At 40.1% G+C, this 10,607-nt stretch overlaps 1 pseudogene; it reads left to right on the top strand.

Moving 5' to 3' along the window:
- The first annotated feature begins 250 nt into the window (after positions 1 to 250).
- LOC123748081 (DNA-directed RNA polymerase II subunit RPB2-like) lies at positions 251 to 1,963 on the top strand (annotated as a pseudogene).
- The last annotated feature ends 8,644 nt before the right edge of the window (positions 1,964 to 10,607 follow it).

The following is a 10,607-nucleotide window of genomic DNA, read 5'->3' on the forward strand; positions in this document are numbered from 1 at the left end:
TGGACAGGTTTTCACCCCTGGTGGTGGAGGCCTGGCGGTTTGCTCCCGCTTTTCCTTTTTCTATTGGACTCATGCTTAACTGCCGTGAGCAGCCTTTAAACTTGTAGTCCACCTCCTAAGGGAGGTAGGCGGAGAAAAAATCTCACATACTAGGTTGCTGCTCACTCCTCAGTTCACAACCTACTGCATCCTAAATATGCATACTTCTTTTATGTTATACACAAGTATATGTTATACTCCTGTATAACTTCACGAAGTTAACGAATGCCCTCTTGATCCTTAATTCATTATCAACGGCTCAGAGAAAATGCTGATTACCCAGGAGAAGATGGCGACAAACACCGCGTACGTGTCCAGTATGAAGGAAAGTAAATATGCTTACAAGTGCGAAACCCGCTCGTGTATTGAGCACTCTGCACGACCTGTACCCACTCTTTGGATCAACATGATGGCTAGGGGTGGAAGTAGTGCTAATAAATCTGCTTTGTTTATTGTGTTTCGTGCTTTGGGCTTTGTAGCAGATCGAGATATTTTTGAACATATCATCTATGATTTTGATGATCCTGAGATGATGGAAATGGTAAAGCCATCTCTGGACGAAGCCTTTGTAATTCAGGAGCAGAATGTTGCATTGAACTTTATTGGTTTACTCGGTATTCGACTTGGTGTAACAAAAGAGAAGCGCATAAATATGCCCGTGAGATTTTGCAGAAAGAAATGTTACCTCACGTTGGTGTATCAGATTTTTGTGAGACAAAGAAGGCATACATTTTAGAGTACATGGTTCACTGGCTTTTGCTTGCCGCTTTAGGTCGACGAGAGCTAGATGATCATGATCACTATGGAAACAAGAGGCTAGATTTGGCCGGTCCTCTCATGACCTTACTTTCCCGAGGATTATTCCGGAACTTGATGAAAGAAGTTCGTATGCACGCTCAGAAACTCTTAGATAAAGGTCAAGAGTATGGGTTGGATGTTGCAGTTAAGCCTAAGCTGATTTCTGATGGACTGCGATATTCTCTGGCCACGGGTAACTGGACAAAACCATCACTGCCAGAAAATGAGGATGAATTAGATGGTCATACAAGACGGTTCAGGAAGAGAGATGCCAGTGTATTTTTGAGGGGCTCGGAAACTGGCATTGTGGACCATGTCATGCTGACTGTGAACGTAGATGGTGATCATTTTATCAAGATTCGTGTAAGGTCTATACGCATTCCCCAGATTGGTGATTAATTTGCCTCCCGTCATGGACAAAAAGGTATCTGTAGTATTCAGTACAGGGTGGAGGATATGCCTTTTACAGCAGAAGGTATAACTCCTGACACCATTATTAATCCTCATGCCATTCTCTCCCGAATGACAATTGGCCATTTAATTGAAGCTTTACGAGGAAAGCTTGGTGCCAACAAGGGTGAAATTGGTGATGCTACGCCCTTCAGTGATGCCGTGAATGTACAGAAAAATGCAATTTGTTACAAGGGTATGGCTACCAATTAAGAGGCAATGAGATTATGTATTGTGGTCACACTGGACGGAAGATGAATGCTCAGATTTTCTTGACTCCTACATATTATCATCGTTTGAAGCATATGGTAGATGATAAAATCCCTTCCCGTGCAAGGTGGCCTGTGCAGGTCTTGGTTATGTAGCCTATGGGAGGTCGTGCAAGGGAAGGTAGCTTGCGATTCGGTGAGATGGAACGAGATTGCCAGATTGCTCATGGTACCGCACAGTTTCTCCGTGTGCGTTTGTTTGAAGTTAGTGACCCATATTCTGTTCATGTGTGCAACTTGTGTGATCTTATTGCTACTTTACGCAACAATGCATTTGAATGTAAGGGATGCCGCAATAAAACTCAGATATCCCAGATGCGTCTTCCCTATGTCCCTATGCATGTCAATTACTTTTCCAAGAATTGATTACGATGAACATTGCTCCCAGGATGATGGTGATGAAGTGAACATGTTTTAATTTTGGAAGTACAGTACAGTGGTACTGTACACAAAATTATTCAGTACAGTGGTACTGTACACAAAATTATCCAGTACAGTGGTACTGTACACAAAATTATCCAGTACAGTGGTACTGTACACAAAATTATACAGTACAGTGGTACTGTACACAAAATTATACAGTACAGTGGTACTGTACACAAAATTATACAGTACAGTTTGCATATTTTTTAGATTTATGAGAAAAATATTTATTTCAGTGGCTTACGGTATTAAAGTTAGCAAACTCTTACATGGCGTTTTCTTTGTAATGGAGTAAAGTACAGTACAACCTTTTGTACATTATTATACAGAATGGTACTGTACTTGTTTTTGTATTTACTATTTAATATTGGTGTATTGTACCCTGTATTATTTCATAGGCTTAAGAATATACATCACAATATGATCTTGATCAAGTTTGGGTGATAAGCAGCTTCTTAATGGTGTATGAAAGTCATATGTATGTGTGCACTAATTATTAAAACAGAAAAACATTTATCACCTGATGAAGTAATGTAGCTAGTAGGGGCCTGACAGCTAAGTGGACAGTGCTCGGGATTCGTAGTCCTGAGGTTCCGGGTTCGATCCGCGGTGGTGGCGGAAACAAATGGGAAGAGTTTTTCACACTGATGCACCTGTTCACCTAGCAGTAAATAGATACATGGGAGCTAGACAGCTGCTACGGGCGGTTTCCTGGGGATGTGTACCAAATAAAAGAAGCCTGGTCAACGGCCGGACTGCTGGAACGCTAAGCCCCGAAATCATCTCAAAATAGATGGGCGGCTTCTCTGCTTTGGGCTGAAATACAGGGTATAAAAATATTCGTATAACTCCTACTATAAAACAGACATCAACCTCAAATCTTGCTCTGCGCCTTTCATGTCAAAACACAATCAAGCACTCCCTTAAACCTCACTGTGTCCGAACGCTCCTCTGTTCTATTCCTCGAGATCTACTATCAAATTCATCTCTCTGGGTCCTCAAGATCATGTTAGGTACTCCATGTAGTTCCTCCAATCTGCTGCATCTGAAGTCTTCCTCGAATGTCAGTGAAGCTCTGTCACACGGCTTCGCACAAAGACATGTAGCTCCCTACACTACTTGAAGATTCACTATGTCCATGAAGTTCACTCCTCACTGGAAGTCCTACTCCACCTTGCAGTTCAGCTCCCACTATGAGTTTCAGCTCACACTTGGAGTTCAGCATACACTCCTCTTCTGGTACGAAGTTCCTTCACTAACTTTTCCCACACAAACCTACAAATCCATCGCCATGCCAATATAAAGTGACCAATCATAAATAAATGTATTCACATCAAATATACTCCTCCACCCGACATCCTTTCAAACACTATGGCACCGCCGCGGTGGGGTCCTCCCCCATCCTTGGTGGGTCCACCTGGGAACATATCTTGACGCGTCGCTAGGGGCAGCCTCTCCCGTTGGGATGCTTGGGGCTTCCACCCCTCAGTCATCCACTGACCTCTCTCGAGAGAAGATGTACCACTCCGCCCTCCCTCCAGCTTGTTCTCCAAACTTAAATTTCATATTTCAGCTCAATGACTCAATAAAATTTCAATCCTATATACACGTATGTTCACCATGATCGCTGGGCACACGATCAAACACTGGAAGCTAATCTAACAAACGATTAAACAGGCTTACCGCAGGGATCTATGACGTAGGGGCGCTCAGGCCCTGGCGCTCACACAGGCCGCCCACAAAAATCGCTTTACAAGTCTCTTCTAGTCCTGACTTGAGGACACGGAGTCGCCCAGCAGACTCCACAACAGAAACGCCTGCTTACTTCCTTCCTCTTGAAGTAGCAACAGAATTAGAGTTCCAGAAAGGCGCGACCATCACACACTTCCAGGTCGCCTCTAATATATCAAAATCACAGAAAAATGGTGTACTAAATCCCCAACAGCTTCATCACACTTGCAAACAAGTAACCTTCACTCCAGCCCTGACACAGGGAACTATATTCTACCTCCTTCAAGAAGATCAATGAAGTACAACCATCTCTGACGACTGCAGTAGCTCAAGTGAGGTCACGACATCCGGCTAGCGTTACGTCACGTCACCGAAGTATCGACATCTCATTATATGTCACTTATTTAAATGTTCGTCTGCTGCTCATATTCTTAAATTATTCACTGATGTTTATTATATATTTAATATATACATCTTTCCTCTGACATCTCAATCAGATCCAGACGGCAGAATAACTCTCCCAAGGTAGACTCGTTCTACCCAGGCTACATGGGGTCATAACAACAGCTCCATGAGAACATTGTATACAGCACTATGAAAACATTCTAAAAGCACATTGAGAACAATGTAAACAATACTTTCAGAAAATTGTATGCAGTATCTTGAGAATATTGTATACACCACCTTAAAGCACTGTATACAACACCTTGAGATCGTTGTATACTGCAACTTGACAATACTGTATACTGCACCTTGACAACACTGTATACAGCACTTTCAGAACATTGTATACACCACCTTGAGAATATTGTATTCAACACCTTGAAAACATTGTATTCAACACCTTGAAAACATTGTATTCAACACCTTGAAAACACTATATACCGACCCATGAGAACATTGTATACAGCAACTTGAGAACATTGAATAAAAGACCTTAAGAAAACTGTATGCAGCCCGATTAGAATACTGTATACAGCACGTTGAGAACATTGTATACAAAACTATGAGAACATTATATACAGCACCCCGAGAACATTCTATACAGAATGGTGAGATAAATGTATACGGCACCTTGAGAACATTGTATACAACACTATGAGAACATTGTATACAGCACCACGAGAACACTGTATAGAACACTATGAGAACACTGTATACAGTACCTTGAGAACACTGAATATAGCACCTTGAGTGCATTGTATACAGCACCTTGCTGCCCGAAACACTTTGCGTAATAGTGGCTTTAGGCATTGTATGTACTAGCTCTATCTATTATTCCAACAAACTTTGTAAAATCTCTTGTATGTATGTACCTTACCTAAATAAACATTTATTATTATCTTATTTATAACATTGGAATCAGAGCCTTTTGAACATTGACACATCACCTAGAGAACACTATGCAATACCTTTTTTTTCATTTTATATATCATAACATTGTATACAGCACCTTGATGAAGCTGAGCTCAGGGAACGATAATTTACTTTGGTCATGAGGTCTGACAAAGTAAGATAGTCCCGTTGCAAGACAAGATCCAGGCAATCGTGGATCACCCAGTACTAACGAGCAAGAAATCTGTGCAGAGGTTTATTGGGATGAGTGCATATTATAGAAGTTATTGTAAGAATTTTTCAATTGTGGCTGCACCTATAACTAATCTTCTTAGAAAACAGGTAAAGTTCAAGTAAACACAGGAGTGTCAGAACTCTTCAAAAGTTGAAAGGAATTCTCTCAACGTCACCTGTATTAGCCAGTCCACAATTTGACAAGCCATTTATAATGCATATAGAGGCTTGGGATCTAGGAGCAGGTGCGGTTCTTTTCCAAGTAGGGCCAGATAACTTAGAGCAGCACCCTGTATACTATTTTTCTCGTATTTGATAAGGCACAGACAAATTATTCTGTGGTGGAGAAGGAAGCTCTTTGTTTGATTTTGGTAGTTAAGAAGTTTGAAACATAACTGTCAGATAATGAAGTTGTCAAATACCCAGATCATAATCCCCTAACATTCATTAATTCCATGAAATTTAAGAACCAAAGAATTCTTAGGTTGTCCTTGATTTTACAAGAGTTCAACACAGTAATTAGACATATCCCAGGAAGGCAAAATGTCATTGCTGATGCCTTATCCAGTGGATTCCCCCATTGTAGTGCCGTAATGTGAATTGTTCTATATAGTAGGATTGTTAATATATCATGATAACAATTGATATAAAATTGTTCTATATCTTTATCTTTTGGTTATTTCATGTGTTTAAATGAATTGATTGTTTAATACATTCATTTTGTGTTGTTGGATTACTCAGTACTGTACTCTCATGTAATCAATAAATGAAAATAACCTTCACTTAATTTCATTTTTCTTTAAGGACGGGGAGGGATGTTACGAATCCCATAATACTTGATTCAAACAATTATCATGATAAACATATATGTTCATTATTCTTTAATCAGTTATTTGAAATTAAACATTTTATCCATTTGTTTTCTAATATATATGTTTGAGTTAATTGTAGCATACTGTAGTGTGCTTGTATGAGATATTTTGCTAATGCTATTGTATCTTAATTTAAGTGGGTGAGAGACCGTGGTGTCTCATGTAGGGATGACCATATTTGGGATGTTCCAATGATGCGTGTAGTGTACCCAACAAAGTGTCACTGATTCACTCCTATAATTATTCAAGTTATTGCATGTACATTTATTTTATTAACATCTTATTAGTGTTAAATGTATATTAGTGTATTTACAAATATGTTCATGAGCATTACTCTCAGACAGCAGAGTATCTAGAGATTTCATGTGTACCTTAGTTGGTAATGTGTAGTCGCTAAGCCGTGCATGCTCTAGCCGAGTCAGTCGAGTGGGTGGAGCTGACTGGAGAGGATCTGTGATTTAGTAGATAAGATTGTTCAACTTGTTTTTGCTTAATGAACATAGCTATGTATCTGGCAGATTTATATTAAGTGTATCCATCTATTCATTTAAGTTTTTAAAACAGTCATCAGTGCTTATATATAATTATATTGTGTTATTTGAATCTGGTTCAATAATATTTCTGGCTGCCTGTATTTCATTTATATGTTACTTTGTTACCCTTACTTTAAGTATATTGCTTTGCATATTAAGCGGTTGACTTTGTTTTTATCCTTAGACAATTGTAGTTGGCAAGGCCGCATTTATATCTATTTCACAACTGCAACAGCAGAGAAACATACCCAGAGGACATGGGTCATAACACAGACCTCTACCATCTGGCCCTGAAGGACCCGTCCACAGCACTAATATTACTCCAGACCTATACCATCTGGCCCTGAAGGACCCGTCCACAGCACTAATATTACTCCAGACCTCTACCATCTGGCCCTGAAGGACCCGTCCACAGCACTAATATTACTCCAGACCTCTACCATCTGGCCCTGAAGGACCCGTCCACATCACTAATATTACTCCAGACCTCTACCATCTGGCCCTGAAGGACCCGTCCACAGCACTAATATTACTCCAGACCTCTACCATCTGGCCCTGAAGGACCCGTCTACAGCACTAATATTACTCCAGACCTCTACCATCTGGCCCTGAAGGACGCGTCCACAACACTAATATTACTCCAGACCTCTACCATCTGGCCCTGAAGGACCCGTCCACAGCACTAATATTACTCCAGACCTCTACCATCTGGCCCTGAAGGACGCGTCCACAGCACTAATCTATCTGCAAAATTAGTTCAGGAATCTGTTCACCAGATGATTGACGGTTGAGATGTGGGGACTGTTACGAATCTTACTAGGATTCTAACATTACTCCTGATGCTTATATACTTTATTGTCTTTTTCTATAATTAATATAGTATCCAGTTGTATGATGATAGAATATGGTATGTTAATTAGTGTAGCAGGCTGTAGTGTGCCTGAGTTCCATTATATTGTATGAGGCTTTTTTATGTAAGTATTTTCATGTTGGTTTCTCTGTGTGTGGGGGGATGACCATATTTGGATGTGGCCAGTGTGGGAACTTGATGTCAAGCGAGTGGTTATAGTTCAACCTTGATTAATTCTTATTATTGTTTGCCAGTAAATTATATTGAGCAATGTAACAGTATTTAATACTATTAAGAATAACAATGATTTGAATATTAGTACTACATTTTGTTTGTTGAATTTCCACAATAATTTATGTGGATGTTTAGTTGATATTGGTCAGAGGCGTGGCAGCATTGGTCGAGAAGAGACATGTTTTTAAGTTAAGTCAGTGGTTACTGTTATTTTGGCTAGATACTCGGTTAATTCTCTGGTTAGATGATTGTGTATTATCTCATTGATTGATTCATGTGCTGGTGATATTAGTCATTGCTCAATAAGGATTTTTATTTATATTATTGCATGCTAAAGAATATTTCTGGCTATTATATTTACCATTTAATTGTTATGTTTGTCACCCTTAGCGTAGATACATTGTTTTCCCAATTTATGCAGTGTTATTTCTGTACCCCATGACACCTGTTGGCAAGACCGATATAATATATATTGATGACTGCGGGAAAAGAACAGTACTAAGTCTCAAGGGTTATAACAAATGAGGGCCACTGTCTGGGATATGAAAGATTAATTCCCTGTAATGTTTGTACAATTGACAGTGTTAATTATTAATAGCAATTGCCTTCCTAGGTACTCTGTGATTATCTAGTGACACCTAAACAAGTCTGTGAAATTATCTGTTCAATCTGAGCTGGTGTGAAAACTTCTCAACGCTTCACGATTTGAGTTAAGTGTTCAGCTTGTGCCAGGGGCCAAGCATAATTTTCAGTGTTGTGTCAAGTGTTGAGTTGTGATAATTGAGCCAACCATGGAGGATCAGGTTGCTGCGCTGGTGGAACAGCCAAATTTTAGTAAAATTAAAGACTTAAAGAAGTCTGGTTTGTTGGTTCTGGCTGATAAATTGAACCTAGCAGTTTCCAGTAAAATGTTGAAGGCTCAAGTGTTAAGAGTTATTGTCACACACTTGGTGGAGGAGAGACTTGACGAAGAGTGTTTAGGAGAGTTAAAAGAAGAGTCAAGTGACAAGGTGGCAATCTTAAAGTTGGAGTTGGAGACTAAATTAGAAATGGCTAGGCTGGAAGCAGACAAACAGAAGTTTGAGTTGCAGAACCAGCAAAAACAACTTGAGTTGGAGACAAAGCAACAGATGTTGGAGGCTCAGTTACAACTAGCAGAGCAACAAACTTAACAAACCGAGGAGCAGACTAGAATATTAGAAATTCAGCAGATTATGGCTGAAAATAATAACAGGTTGGAACAGCAGAGAATTGCAGCAAGGCAAGGTAAAACTAGTAATAATCCAGAGAGTACAAATAGTTCTTCCAAGTACAGTACTGTCGATCAATGGGTTAGCATTTTACAAGGACAATTTAAGGGTAAAGCTCAAGAGGTTTTTGCATCTTTGCCTGCTGAGAATTCTTTCGATTTTAAATTTGTTCAACAAAGTATTTTAAATGCCTACCAGCAGATCCCAGAAGCACATAGAATAAAATTCAGAAGTTTAAAAAGAGCACATGACCAGACTATTTCTGACTATGTAAGGGTAAAATTAAATCACTTTGACAGATGGATTAAAGCACTTAATATTACAGAGTTTGAGACTTTGAGAGACCTCATAGTAACTGAGGAAGTAGTGGGATGTCTACCAGAGAAATTAGCTTTGTTTATGGCTGAAAATAAACAAACCACTGATCTTATAAAACTAGCCAAGCTAGCTGATGAGCATGAATTACTTACTAAAGTGCCTTTTAGAGCACCAATTAATCATTTTAATGCTAAAACTAATCATTATGCTCCTAAAAATCATATTTTCCAGACCCGACCAGCTACTTCACCTTCTACCCTTAACCCTTCTCCTGTAAAGCCTAAATCTGAGAAACACAGGGTTGTCAACCTCAAGTAATGTAGTGATTAAGCCCGCAGTTGGTTCGGATGTTTCGACCACTAGTAGATATTGCACGCATTGCAGGAGAAGAGGTCATGTGGTAAATTCCTGTTATGCTTTGCACCCTGAGTTGAGACCAACTGGTCTGATTATGAGTAGGGGTTTGCAAACCTTTAATGCCAATGTTGCTCGTCATGCCCAAGTGGATGACTAATTTTGAACCATACCTACATTCGGGAATCTTATTATGTACTAGTGGAACCTGGAAACCAGTTCAGTTGTTAAGGGACACTGGTGCTTCCCAGTCTTTTATTTCTCGCCGTGTTCTTACTGATGTTAGCACAGAAGACACTAGAGAGGTAGTGTTATTGCAGGGACTTGGAGGTCATATCCAGCGTGTACCATTAATTAAGGTTAACCTGAATTCTTCTATTACACCAGGTTGGTGCACAGTAGCAGTCAGTGAGCAGTTGCCCATTCTTGGGATTGATATCATTGTAGGTAATGATTTTGCCAAGTGTCAAGTTAGTGGGACCGATTGTCCTGTTATGTATACTAAACTTAGTGCAGTACTGGCTCAACCATATGCGGATGATGGTGTCATTTATCCAGCCTGTGATGTGACCAGATCCATGGGTAAGCAGAATGTGGTAAGTCCTGCTTCTACCAAGGTGGATGTTCTCGAGGCCAGGACCCCTTCAGACAGGGAAGTGGAGGTGGACCTTGAAGATACATTTTTAGCTCACGTGGATGTCGAGAGTGAGGCCGGTGCCAAAGCCCTAATTTATTCTGACCCAGATGGTCTGGAAGAGGTGGCCCAGGTACCAATTCCTTGCCCGCTCGCTCCAGCTGTAGAGTTCCAGACCTTGCGTAAGTTAGAGTACTGATCCCAGTCTAGCTGAGTGTTATGCAGAAGCAGCCGACTCCATTGATACTTTGGAGGAGAGTACGGGGTGTTATTTCAAGGATCA

Source organism: Procambarus clarkii, chromosome 11, assembly GCF_040958095.1.
Source record: "Procambarus clarkii isolate CNS0578487 chromosome 11, FALCON_Pclarkii_2.0, whole genome shotgun sequence".
NCBI lineage: Eukaryota > Metazoa > Arthropoda > Malacostraca > Decapoda > Cambaridae > Procambarus > Procambarus clarkii.